The sequence below is a fragment of the Mytilus californianus genome, unplaced genomic scaffold (genome assembly GCF_021869535.1).
Source record: "Mytilus californianus isolate M0D057914Y unplaced genomic scaffold, xbMytCali1.0.p SCAF_77, whole genome shotgun sequence".
Lineage (NCBI taxonomy): Eukaryota > Metazoa > Mollusca > Bivalvia > Mytilida > Mytilidae > Mytilus > Mytilus californianus.
Genome location: NW_026262731.1, coordinates 569,688 through 584,231, shown reverse-complemented (window position 1 = coordinate 584,231; position 14,544 = coordinate 569,688). Strand labels below are relative to the sequence as shown.

At 34.5% G+C, this 14,544-nt stretch overlaps 1 long non-coding RNA gene across 1 annotated transcript; it reads right to left on the bottom strand.

Moving 5' to 3' along the window:
• Positions 1-10,629: 10,629 nt before the first annotated feature.
• On the bottom strand, positions 10,630-12,668 carry LOC127710413 (uncharacterized). Its single transcript, XR_007986175.1, has 2 exons — positions 11,716-12,668; positions 10,630-10,792 (listed from the first exon to the last, which is right to left on the bottom strand). It is a non-coding gene; the product is annotated as an uncharacterized LOC127710413 (long non-coding RNA).
• Positions 12,669-14,544: the final 1,876 nt, after the last annotated feature.

Sequence of the window (14,544 nt, the reverse complement as noted above, 5' to 3'; positions counted from 1 at the left end):
TACCTGATGGATGTAAAAGGAGGTTGTAGTACACCTTATACAGTACAGTTACCTGATGGATGTAAAAGGAGGTGGTAGTACACCTTTTATAGTACAGTTACCTGATGGATGTAAAAGGAGGGTGTAGTACACCTTATATAGTACAGTTACCTGATGGATGTAAAAGGAGGTTGTAGTACACCTTATATAGTACAGTTACCTGATGGATGTAAAAGGAGGGTGTAGTACACCTTATATAGTACAGTTACCTGATGGATGTAAAAGGAGGTTGTAGTACACCTTATACAGTACAGTTACCTGATGGATGTAAAAGGAGGTGGTAGTACACCTTTTATAGTACAGTTACCTGATGGATGTAAAAGGAGGGTGTAGTACACCTTATATAGTACAGTTACCTGATGGATGTAAAAGGAGGGTGTAGTACACCTTATATAGTACAGTTACCTGATGGATGTAAAAGGAGGTTGTGGTACACCTTATACAGTACAGTTACCTGATGGATGTAAAAGGAGGTGGTAGTACACCTTTTATAGTACAGTTACCTGGTAGATGTAAAAGGAGTGCGTAGTACACCTTATATAGTACAGTTACCTGATGGATGTAAAAGGAGGTTGTAGTACACCTTATATAGTACAGTTACCTGATGGATGTAAAAGGAGGGTGTAGTACACCTTATATAGTACAGTTACCTGATGGATATAAAAGGAGGTTGTAGTATACCTTATATAGTACAGTTACCTGATGGATGTAAAAATAGGTTGTAGTACACCTTATATAGTACAGTTTCCTGATGGATGTAAAAGGAGGTTGTGGTACACCTGATAGAGAACAGTTACCTGATGGATGTAAAAGGAGGTTGTAGTACACCGTATATAGTAGTTACCTGATGGCTGTAAAAGTAGGGTGTAGTACACCTTATATAGTACAGTTACCTGATGGATGTAAAAGGAGGTTGTGGTACACCTTATATAGTACAGTTACCTGATAGATGTAAAAGGAGGTTGTAGTACACCTTATATAGTACAGTTACCTGATGGATGTAAAAAGAGGTTGTAGTACACCTTATATAGTACAGTTACCTGATGGATGTAAAAAGAGGTTGTGGTACACTTTATAGAGAACAGTTACCTGATGGATGTAAAAATAGGTTGTATTACATCTTATAGAGAACAGTTACCTGATGGATGCAAAAAGAGGTTATAGTACACCTTATATAGTACAGTTACCTGATGGATGTAAAAGGAGGGTGTAGTACACCTTATATAGTACAGTTACCTGATGGATGTAAAAGGAGGGTGTAGTACACATTATATAGTACAGTTACCTGATGGATGTAAAAGGAGGTTGTAGTACACCTTATATAGTACAGTTACCTGATGGATGTAAAATGAGGGTGTTGTACACCTTATATAGTACAGTTACCTGAAGGATGTAAAAATAGGTTGTAGTACACCTTATATAGTACAGTTACCCTGGTGGCTGTAACATAGGAACGTGTAGTACACCTTATTTGATACAGGTACCCTGGTGGATGTCACAGGAGGGTGTAATACACCTTATTTGATACAGGTACCCTGGTGGATGTCACAGGAGGGTGTAGTACACCTTATATAGTACAGTTACCTGATGGATGTAAAAGGAGGGTGTAGTACACATTATATAGTACAGTTACCTGATGGATGTAAAAGGAGGTTGTAGTACACTTTATATAGTACAGTTACCTGATGGATGTAAAATGAGGGTGTTGTACACCTTATATAGTACAGTTACCTGATGGATGTAAAAATAGGTTGTAGTACACCTTATATAGTACAGTTACCCTGGTGGCTGTAACATAGGAAGGGGTAGTACACCTTATTTGATACAGGTACCCTGGTGGATGTCACAGGAGGGTGTAATACACCTTATATGTTACAGGTACCCTGGTGGATGTCACAGGAGGGTGTAGTACACCTTATATAGTACAGTTACCTGATGGATGTAAAAGGAGGGTGTAGTACACATTATATAGTACAGTTACCTGATGGATGTAAAAGGAGGTTGTAGTACACCTTATATAGTACAGTTACCTGATGGATGTAAAATGAGGGTGTTGTACACCTTATATAGTACAGTTACCTGATGGATGTAAAAATAGGTTGTAGTACACCTTATATAGTACAGTTACCCTGGTGGCTGTAACATAGGAAGGTGTAGTACACCTTATTTGATACAGGTACCCTGGTGGATGTCACAGGAGGGTGTAATACACCTTATTTGATACAGGTACCCTGGTGGATGTCACAGGAGGGTGTAATACACCTTATTTGATACAGGTACCCTGGTGGATGTCACAGGAGGGTGTAATACACCTTATTTGATACAGGTACCCTGGTGGATGTCACAGGAGGGTGTAATACACCTTATTTGATACAGGTACCCTGGTGAATGTCACAGGAGGGTGTAATACACCTTATTTGATACAGGTACCCTGGTGGATGTCATAGGAGGGTGTAATACACCTTATTTGATACAGGTACCCTGGTGGATGTCACAGGAGGGTGTAATACACCTTATTTGATACAGGTACCCTGGTGGATGTCACAGGAGGGTGTAATACACCTTATTTGATACAGGTACCCTGGTGGATGTCACAGGAGGGTGTAGTACACCTTGTATAATACAAGTTCCCTGGTGGATGAAACATATGAGGATGTAGTACACCTTATATAAAACAGGTACCGTGGTCGGTCTAACATAGGAGTGCGTAGTACACTTTATATAATACAGGTACCCTGGTGGATGAAACATAGGAAGGTGTAGTATACCTTATATAATACAGGTATACTTAAGGATATTACATAGGAGGATGTAGAACACCTAATATAAGAAAGGTACCCTGGTGGATGAAATTTGGGATTGTGTATTAAACCTTGTATAAACATCTAACATAGGAGGGTAAGTTACACCTTATATTATACAGGTACCCTAGTGAATGTAGCATTGGAGGTCGAGGTACACTTTATATAATAGAGGAACCCTGATAGATGTTATATATGGGTGTAAAAATAGGTTGTAGTACACCTTATATAGTACAGTTACCTGATGGATGTAAAAGGAGGTTGTAGTACACCTTATAGAGAACAGTTACCTGATGGATGTAAAAGGAGGTTGTAGTACACCTTATATAGTACAGTTACCTGATGGATGTAAAAGGAGGTTGTAGTACACCTGATATAGTACAGTTACCTGATGGATGTAAAAGGAGGGTGTAGTACACCTGATATAGTACAGTTACCTGATGGATGTAAAAGTAGGTTGTAGTATACCTTATATAGTACAGTTACCTGATGGATGTAAAAGGAGGTTGTAGTACACCTGATATAGTACAGTTACCTGATGGATGTAAAAGGAGGTTGTAGTACACCTTATATAGTACAGTTACCTGATGGATGTAAAAATAGGTTGTAGTATACCTTATATAGTACAGTTACCTGATGGATGTAAAAGGAGGGTGTAGTACACCTTATATAGTACAGTTACCTGATGGATGTAAAAGGAGGTTGTAGTACACCTTATATAGTACAGTTACCTGATGGATGTAAAAATAGGTTGTAGTATACCTTATATAGTACAGTTACCTGATGGATGTAAAAGGAGGTTGTAGTACACCTGATATAGTACAGTTACCTGATGGATGTAAAAGGAGGTTGTAGTACACCTTATATAGTACAGTTACCTGATGGATGTAAAATAGGTTGTAGTATACCTTATATAGTACAGTTACCTGATGGATGTAAAAGGAGGGTGTAGTACACCTTATATAGTACAGTTACCTGATGGATGTAAAAGGAGGTTGTAGTACACCTTATATAGTACAGTTACCTGATGGATGTAAAAGGAGGGTGTAGTACACCTTATATAGTACAGTTACCTGATGGATGTAAAAGGAGGTTGTAGTACACCTTATATAGTACAGTTACCTGATGGATGTAAAAGGAGGTTGTAGTACACCTTATATAGTACAGTTACCTGATGGATGTAAAAAGAGGTTGTAGTACATCTTATATAGTACAGTTACCTGATGGATGTAAAAGGAGGGTGTAGTACACCTTATATAGTACAGTTACCTGATGGATGTAAAAATAGGTTGTAGTATACCTTATATAGTACAGTTACCTGATGGATGTAAAAGGAGGTTGTAGTACACCTGATATAGTACAGTTACCTGATGGATGTAAAAGGAGGTTGTAGTACACCTTATATAGTACAGTTACCTGATGGATGTAAAAATAGGTTGTAGTATACCTTATATAGTACAGTTACCTGATGGATGTAAAAGGAGGGTGTAGTACACCTTATTTAGTACAGTTACCTGATGGATGTAAAAGGAGGTTGTAGTACACCTTATATAGTACAGTTACCTGATGGATGTAAAAGGAGGGTGTAGTACACCTTATATAGTACAGTTACCTGATGGATGTAAAAGGAGGTTGTAGTACACCTTATATAGTACAGTTACCTGATGGATGTAAAAGGAGTGCGTAGTACACCTTATATAGTACAGTTACCTGATGGATGTAAAAGGAGGTTGTAGTACACCTGATATAGTACAGTTACCTGGTGGATGTAAAAATAGGTTGTAGTACATCTTGTTTAATACAGGTACCCTGGTTGATGTGACATATGAGGGTGAAGTACACCTTACATAATACAGTTACCCTGCTGGATCTAACAAAATAATGTGTAGTACACCTTACATAATACAGATACTTGGTGAATATAACACAGGAGGATGAAGTACACATAATATAATACAGGTACCCTGGCTGATGTAACATAGGAGGATGTAGTACACCTTATATAATACAGTTACCCTGGTGAATGTAAAAGGAGGGTGAAGCACCTTATCTAATACAAGTTACTCCATACAGGCTTGGTCTACTAGACGTACACATCAACTGCACTTCAAGTACACTCCAACTCAGTCTACATACACCCAAACCTAATGAATTTTAATGTATATTACCATCAAAACTTTCGACAGGCTTTGTCTACTTTACGTACACATCAACTGTGCGTCATGTACAGCCTAATTTAATCTTCATACACCCAAACTAAATGAAAATTAATTTGTATTACATTCAAAAATTTCGACAGGATTTGTCTACTTGAAGTGCACATTAACTGTATCTCAAGAACAGACCAATTCAATCTACATACACCTACACCGAATCAACATTATCGTGAATTACCATCAAAATTTTTGACATGCTTTGTGTACTTAACGTACACATCAACTGTACCTCATGTAAAGACCAATTCAATATGCATACACTAAAAACTTATGAACATTAATGTGTATTACCATCAAAACATTCGACTGGCTTTGTCTACTTTATGTAAACACCAGCTGTACCTCAAGTACAGTCTAATTTAATCTACATACACCCAAAAATAAATAAACATTAATGTGTATTTACGGCAGGCTTTGTCTACTTGAAGTGCACATCAACTATACCTGAAGTGCACATCAATTCAATCTACATACTAGTACCCAAACCAATTATACCAAGCATGGTTCAATAGATATAGAAATTAACTTACTAGTACTTTTTGAAACATCATTGATATAATGGGTTTTAATGGTGTAAGAAGATAGTACTATGATGTTAGATGGTCTATCTATTGAACATCCTTGGTATAATTGGTAATTATTGTGAAGTAAGATAGTCCTATGATGTTAGATGGTCTATCTTTTGAAACAGTACACCATAAAAACCAATTATACCAAGCATGTTTCAATCAGGTAGACCATCTAACATCATATCATAGTAATATCTTACTTCATATATTAGAACCAATTTTACCAAGGATATGTCAATAGATAGACCTTTTAACATCATGGTGCTATCTTACCACAACATAATTATACAAAGAATATTTCAATAAATACTGAGAATTCAATTATTTTCTTGGGTAACAATTTTCGTGGATTAAGGACAACTTAATTTGATTTCGTCATTTTGACAGATTATGTATACATTCCTATTATAGAAAATTATTTATTTGTGTTGAACATTTGACATAGGGTGGTTCCCCTTTTTAAAAAGAATTGGTTTCCATCGAAAAATCATCACAGTACTACCTTACTACACCATTACAACCAATTATACCAAGCATGTGTCAATTGATAGACCATCTTACATTATAGTACTATCTTACTACACCATTACAACCAGTTACACCAAGGATGTTTCAATATTAAGATAGACCATCTAACATCATAGTACTATCTTACTACACAATTACAACCAATTATAACAAACATGTTTCAATAGATAAGACCATCCAATATCATAGTACTATCTTACTTCACCGTAAAAAAAAACAATTTTACCAAGCATGTTTTAATAGACAAGCCATCCAACATCATAGTACTATCTTACTACACCATGAATACAACAATAAACAGCTGCGCCATGAGCACATGATACGCCGTCGTCTTGTGTGTGAATTTTTATGCAATAATCATAAATAGTTTCTGACATACGGCGCGACATGCGAAAACCCCCCTTTTTTTTACAAAAAACTCAATATCTCTAAAATAAAATTTTTAATCAAAACCAAAACGTATGCAGATCTTTAGATTAATATAACTAAGAAGTGTGTAAAATTTTAAGTAATAATCATAAATCGTTTTTGAGATACGGCGTGACATGTGAAAACCCCCCTTTAAAAAAAAAAAAATCAATATCTCTAAAATAAAATTTTGAATCAAAACCAAAAAGTATACAGATCTTTAGATTAATATAACTAAGAAGTGTGTAAAATTTTAAGCAATAATCATAAATCGTTTTTGAGATACGGCGCGACATGTGAAAAACCCCTCCCCCTTTTTTTACAAAATACTCAATAACTCAAAAATAAAATTTTGAATCATCATCAAAAAGTATACAGATCTTAAAATTAATATAACTAAGAAGTGTGTAAAGTTTTAAGCAATAATCATAAATTTTTTTTGAGATACGACGCGACATGTGAAAAAAAGCACACACCTGTTTTAGTTACTAAGTCCCGTAACTCAAAAAGTTTTAATCTTATTTTCACCAAAGAGTATACAGATTATTTGACTATCATAAGAAACAACTGTGTTAAGTTTCATGAAATTTGGATAAGTCGTTCTCAAGTTACGGTGCGACATGTTTACGCCGGACAGACAGACGGACGGACAGATCGACGGACAGACGGACAGACATTTGTATACCATAATACGTCCCGTCAAAATTTTGACGGGCGTATAAAAATCAAGTATACCAAATGTGTTTCAATAGCCTACGGGTGCAGAATTTTCTTGCTGTGTTGAAGACCCATTGGTGGCCATTGGCTGTTTTCTGCTGTTTGGTCGGGTTGTTGTCTCTTTGACACATTCCCCATTTCCATTCTCAATTTTACAGAGTTTGTCTTTAGTGCTGTGTGGAGGTTTATGCTCTTGTAATATACTAGATAATGGAGTGTGTGTCCGAGCGAGAACTTTTCTAGATTTATAACTTTTGAAATATTTATCTAAAACTAATTTTTCACTATTCAGCCCCATTCTACTATTTAGTCAGACGTCAAACGCTACCCTGATATACCCTGTCTTTTGTTTTGTGTCCTCTGTAGTTTACGTATGTTGTCGGGTACTTGATGACAGATAGCGTTTGGCGTCTTCAGCCGTACAGTTTTATCTTTTTACTTTATTCAATTCCTGTGTGCTGGTTCATATTCTGGGCGCCAGTCTTTGCTCCTTTCAATTTAAATACGGATATCTATTTACTCACATGAAACAAACCGGGATGCAGTATGCAGTACGTAGGTGAAACTGGGCTTTATCTATCTAAACGCACGCAAGAACACCTTTTTCGTTTTAAAAGACCTAATAAATTCAAAAGTATCATTTATCAACACCTTAAGAAGCACAATTATTCTATTAAATATGTAACACTCCCAAACGTGTCCGATTCCCCAAAACGTGTCTATTCTCCCCAAACGTGTCTGTAATATTCAATATGGCCCAAACGTGTCCGATTTCAAAACCCCCAAACGTGTCCGATAATTGTTATTCGCCAAAACGTGTCCACTGTTAAACGCCAGAACGTCTCACGTCTTTTAGCGCTAATACATGTATGTCCTAAATGAAATCAATAACGTTTACGGCAGTTCTATGATGGGGGAAACAGTTGATGAGGTAGTAATTTATTAGCATTTAATTTAGTTTGTTCAATACCGGTTGTTAATGATTATCATAATTGCAAATTTAATATGTAACATATGAATTAACTTTTGACTGAATTTGCTTATTGTCCAGTTGCAAGTATTTCATGCTTATTTATAGCGAACATACAAATAATTCTAGTGCAGTTGAATTTTTCGTTTACCATGTAAATTATGTGTTATTAATAAACTCCGATGATGCCTTTTATATTAATCCGACGGCGGGCTTTCAGCAGAACTGACTTCCCTTTTTTTTCTTCAAATCATAAAATGGTTTTCAGGTTTTTTTAATAAATTTTAGGTTCCGAGCATCACTAAAGACACACAAACAAGAGAAATAACGTCCAGTGCCAAATATTTCATGCATTATTTGAACGACATCATGTTAACAATAAATACTGTATATAGGTTCTATTATCATACCAAGAATTTAGAATTGTGCCTAAATTTTGACGGTTATTAGGGATTAACACTAGTTTGGATTTTAATCTAAAAAAAAATAAGTGCGAGTGAAGACCGATTTTTTTATGACTTCAGTAAGAAATCACTGCAATCTCCGTTATGTAATAAAGGACGTTTTAAATAAAAGTTGCGGAAATTTTTTTTGGGGGGATTGGGCACGTTTGGGTGTTCATTAAAAAATGGACACGTTTGAGCGATTAGACAAATGACACGCTTTGGCACCCTTTTACATTTAGACATGTTTTGCAGTTCAGTGACGTCATGTGGACACGTTTGGGGGAAGGACACGTTTCTGAGTGTTACAAATATTTAGCAGTTCAACCTTTAGAAGTAGTCATTAAGCAGCCTCGGGAATCTCAAAGTTTGTACGATCACGGAAAATAATTGAATTAAATTAGATTAAGTAAAGTGCTCCGCTGGGGGCAGTTTGATACGACTGCAGAGGTCGAACCCTGAACAGTTGGGGCAAGTATGGACACAACATTCAAGCTTGATACAGCTCTGAATTTGGATTGTGATTAACTATTTGACACAGCATAGGTTTCTGACACAGAATGAATGTGGTCTAAGAACTTAAATTTTTTTAATTTACCTATTATGGTCCAATATCCAAAATCTAAATACATGGTTAGATTCAGCACATCAAAGAATCCAAAGAATTCAATTTTTGATAAAATCAAACAAAGTTTAATTTTGGACGCTTTTGACCTCAATGTGGACCAATTTGATAACGGGGCCCAAAAATCAAAATACATGGTTAGATTCAGCATATCAAAGAACCCCATATATTCAATTTTTGTTGAAATCAAACAAAGTTTAATTTTGGACCCCGATTTGGACCAACTTGAAAACTGGGCCCATAATCAAAAATGTTAACACATGTTTAGATTCAGCATATCAAAGAACCCCAAGATTTCAATTTTTGTTAAAATCAAACTAAGTTTAATTTTGGACCCTTTGGACCTTATTGTAGACCAATCTAAAAAATGGGACCCAAAATTAAAATTCTAAATACACGGTTAGATTTGGCATATCAAAGAACCCCAATAATTCAATTTTTGATGAAATCAAACAAAGTTTAATTTTGGACCCTTTTGACCTCAATATGAACCAATTTGATAGCAGGGCTCACAAATAAAAAATCTAATACATGGTTAGATTCAGCATATCAAAGAACCCCATATATTCAATTTTTGTTGAAATCAAACAAAGTTTAATTTTGGACCCCAATTTGGACCAACTTGAAAACTGGGCCATAAATCAAAAATCTAAATACATGTGTAGATTCAGCATATCAAAGAACCCCATATATTCAATTTTTGTTAAAATCAAACTAAGTTTAATTTTGGACCCTTTGGACCTTAATGTAGACCAATTTGAAAACTGGACCCAAAATAAAAAATCTTAATACACAGTTAGATTTGGCATAACAAATAAATAAATGTAGTCGAAGATTTTACAAATCTAATGCACCATACTGTGCAATTAAGGATTACTTCTTGAAATTTTTCAATATTTGAAATTTAATAAAATGCTTCCCTGAGGCGCAGCTTGATACGACCGCCGAGGTCGAACCCTGAACAGTTGGGGCAAGTATGGACACAACATTCAAGCTTGATACAGCTCTGAATTTGGATTGTTATTAAATATTTGACACAGCATAGGTTTCTGACACAGAAAGAATGTGGTCTAAGAACTTGAATTTTTTAAATTTACCTATTATGGTCCAATGTCCAAAATCAAAATACATGGTTAGATTCAGCATATCAAAGAACCCCATATATTCAATTTTTGTTAAAATCAAACAAAGTTTAATTTTGGACCCCAACTTGGACAAACTTGAAAACTGGGCCCATAATCAAAAATCTAAACACATGTTTAGATTCAGCATATCAAAGAACCCCAAGAATTCAATTTTTGCTAAAATCAAACTAAAGTTTAATTTTGGACCCTTTGGACCTTAATGTAGACCAATTTAAAAAACGGGACTTAAAATTAAAAATCTAAATACACAGTTAGATTTGGAATATCAAAGAACCCCAATAATTCAATTTTTGATGAAATCAAACAAAGTTTAATTTTGGACCCTTTTGACCTCAATATGAACCGATTTGATAGCGGGGCCCACAAATAAAAAATCTAAATTCATGGTTAGATTCAGCATATCAAAGAACCCCATATATTCAATTTTTGTTGAAATAAAAAAAAGTTTAATTTTGGACACCAACTTGGACCAACTTGAAAACTGGGCCCATAATAAAAAATCTAAACACATGTTTAGATTCAGCATATCAAAGAACCCCAATAATTCAATTTATGTTAAAATCAAACTAAGTTTAATTTTGGACCCTTTTGGACCTCAATGAAGACCAATTTAAAAAACGGGACCCAAATTAAAAATCTAAAAACACGGTTAGATTTGGCATATCAAAGAACCCCAATAATTCAATTTTCGATGAAATCAAACAAAGTTTAATTTTGGACCCTTTTGACCTCAATATGAACCGATTTGATAGCGGGGCCTACAAATAAAAAATCTAAATACATGGTTAGATTCAGCATATCAAAGAACCTCATATATTCAATTTTTGTTGAAATCAAACAAAGTTTAATTTTGGACCCCAATTTGGACCAACTTGAAAACTAGGCCCATAATCAAAAATCTAAATACATGTTTAGATTCAGCATATCAAAGAACCCCATATATTCAATTTTTGTTGAAATCAAACAAAGTTTAAATACTGGACCCTATCCTGGACCAACTTGAAAACTGGGCCCATAATCAAAAATCTAAACACATGTTTAGATTCAGCAAATCAAAGAACCCCAAGAATTCAATTTTTGTCAAAATCAAACTAAGTTTAATTTTGGACCCTTTGGACCTCAATGTAGACCAATTTAAAAAACAGGACCCAAAATTAAAAACCTAAATACACGGTTAGATTTGGAATATCAAAGAACCCCAATAATTCAATTTTAGATGAAATCAAACAAAGTTTAATTTTGGACCCTTTTGACCTCAATATGAACCAATTTGATAGCGGGGCCTACAAATAAAAAATCTAAATACATGGTTAGATTCAGCATATCAAAGAACTTCATATATTCAATTTTTGTTGAAATCAAACAAAGTTTAATTTTGGACCCCAATTTGGACCAACTTGAAAACTGGGCCCATAATCAAAAATCTAAATACATGTTTAGATTCAGCATATCAAAGAACCCCAAGAATTCAATTTTTGTTAAAATCAAACTAAGTTTAATTTTGGACCCTTTGGACCTCAATGAAGACCAATTTAAAAAACGGGACCCAAATTAAAAATCTAAAAACACGGTTAGATTTGGCATATCAAAGAACCCCAATAATTCAATTTTCGATGAAATCAAACAAAGTTTAATTTTGGACCCTTTTGACCTCAATATGAACCAATTTGATAGCGGGGCCTACAAATAAAAAATCTAAATACATGGTTAGATTCAGCATATCAAAGAACCTCATATATTCAATTTTTGTTGAAATCAAACAAAGTTTAATTTTGGACCCCAATTTGGACTAACTTGAAAACTTGGCCCATAATCAAAAATCTAAATACATGTTTAGATTCAGCATATCAAAGAACCCCATATATTCAATTTTTGTTGAAATCAAACAAAGTTTAAATACTGGACCCTATCTTGGACCAACTTGAAAACTGGGCCCATAATCAAAAATCTAAACACATGTTTAGATTCAGCAAATCAAAGAACCCCAAGAATTCAATTTTTGTCAAAATCAAACTAAGTTTAATTTTGGACCCTTTGGACCTCAATGTAGACCAATCTAAAAAACAGGACCCAAAATTAAAAACCTAAATACACGGTTAGATTTGGAATATCAAAGAACCCCAATAATTCAATTTTAGATGAAATCAAACAAAGTTTAATTTTGGACCCTTTTGACCTCAATATGAACCAATTAGATAACGGGGTCCACAAAAATCTAAATACATGGTTAGATTCAGCATATCAAAGAACCCCATATATTCAATTTTTTGTTGAAATCAAACAAAGTTTAATTTTGGACCCCAATTTGGACCAACTTGAAAACTGGGCCAAAAATCAAAAATCTAAATACATGTTTAGATTCAGCATATCAAAGAACCTCATATATTCAATTTTTGCTAAAATCAAACAAAGTTTAATTTTGGACCCTTTGGACATTAATGTAGACCAATTTGAAAACTGGACCCAAAATTAAAAATCTAAATACACTGTTAGATTCGGCATAACAAATAAATAAATGTGATCAAAGATTTTACAAATCTAATGCGCCATACTGTGCAATTAAAGATTACTTCTTTAAATTTTTTTCCCCCAAAAAAAATTCTTTCCCTCAAGATATGGTCATAATCTCAATTCAAATTTCCAATGGAGTTGGCAACCATAATTACCCATTTAAATTTACCATAGTGCTAACTTAATCTATTTTATAATAGAATTAATAAAAATATAGTGTCAAATCTTTCATATGGATTTTTTTGTAAAAAAAAAAGATGAAAACATTTGCAGATATTTTTACTGGTCTTCCTTTATAAATATGCATTTCTTTAAACATAATTTAATAGCAGTGTAAGGGAAGTAACCAAAACGTTGTATTTGGATTACCTCCCTTACACTGTTTTAGATTATCTTTATTGTTCATTAACCATTACTTTATACATAATTTAAAAGCAGTGTAAGGGAGATAATTTCAATGATGTATTTGATTTATCTCCCTTACACTGCTTTAAATTATGTTTTGTACTAAAGTATTTGTCCATTAACCAGGACAACCTTGTTTTTCCCCCTTTTTTGCCCCTAATTCCTAAACGGTTTGAGCCATAACCCCCCAAAGCAAATCCTAACCATCCCTTTGTGGTATGGAAACTTGTAGTATAATTTCAGAGAGATCCATACACCGTTCCACAGTTATTGTCTGGAAACTAGAAAATGCTCATTTTTGGCCCCTTTTTGGCCCCTAATTCCTTAACTGTTGGTACCATAACCCCCAAAATCAATCCCAACCTTCCTTTTGTGGTATTTAACCTTATGGTCAAATTTCAAAAAGATCCATTCACTTAAACTAAAGTTAGAGTGCGAAAACCAATATGTATTCGGACGACAACGCCGGACATTCCCCCTTTTTTGCCCCTAATTCCTAAACGGTTTGAGCCATAACCCCCCAAAGCAAATCCTAACCATCTCTTTGTGGTATGGAAACTTGTGGTATAATTTCAGAGAGATCCATACATCGTTCCACAAGTTATTGTCTGGAAACTAGAAAATGCTTATTTTTGGCCCCTAATTCCTTAACTGTTGGTACCATAACCCCCAAAATCATTCACAACCTTCCTTTTGTGGTATTGAACCTTATGGTAAAATTTCATAGAGATCCATTCACTTAAACTAAAGTTAGAGTGCAAAAACCAATGTGTCTTGGACGACGACGCCAACGTAATACCAATATACGACCCCAAAATTTGTTTGTGGTCGTATAAAAATTACAGACAGTCTATCCTCTCGGCCTTAATGATAATGATAAAGAACAAATTCCTGGATATTTTGATAATACTGAACTCCCTCTTATTTGTTATGTTTACAAAAAATCCACCCGGAAATATGTGTTAAATCATAGCGAAGTGTGTAAAGATGTTAATATCAGTGAAATTACATCTACGTCATGAAATTGCAGTAATTCCAAATACATTTATGGCCCCAGTTCCCATGTTATAACAGGAGACCTTAAAATTGTTCATGACCGAGAGTTGAAATCATTCCTCAGTAAAGGACCTAAATATCGTCCCTCGTCAATTATTAATTGGAATGAGT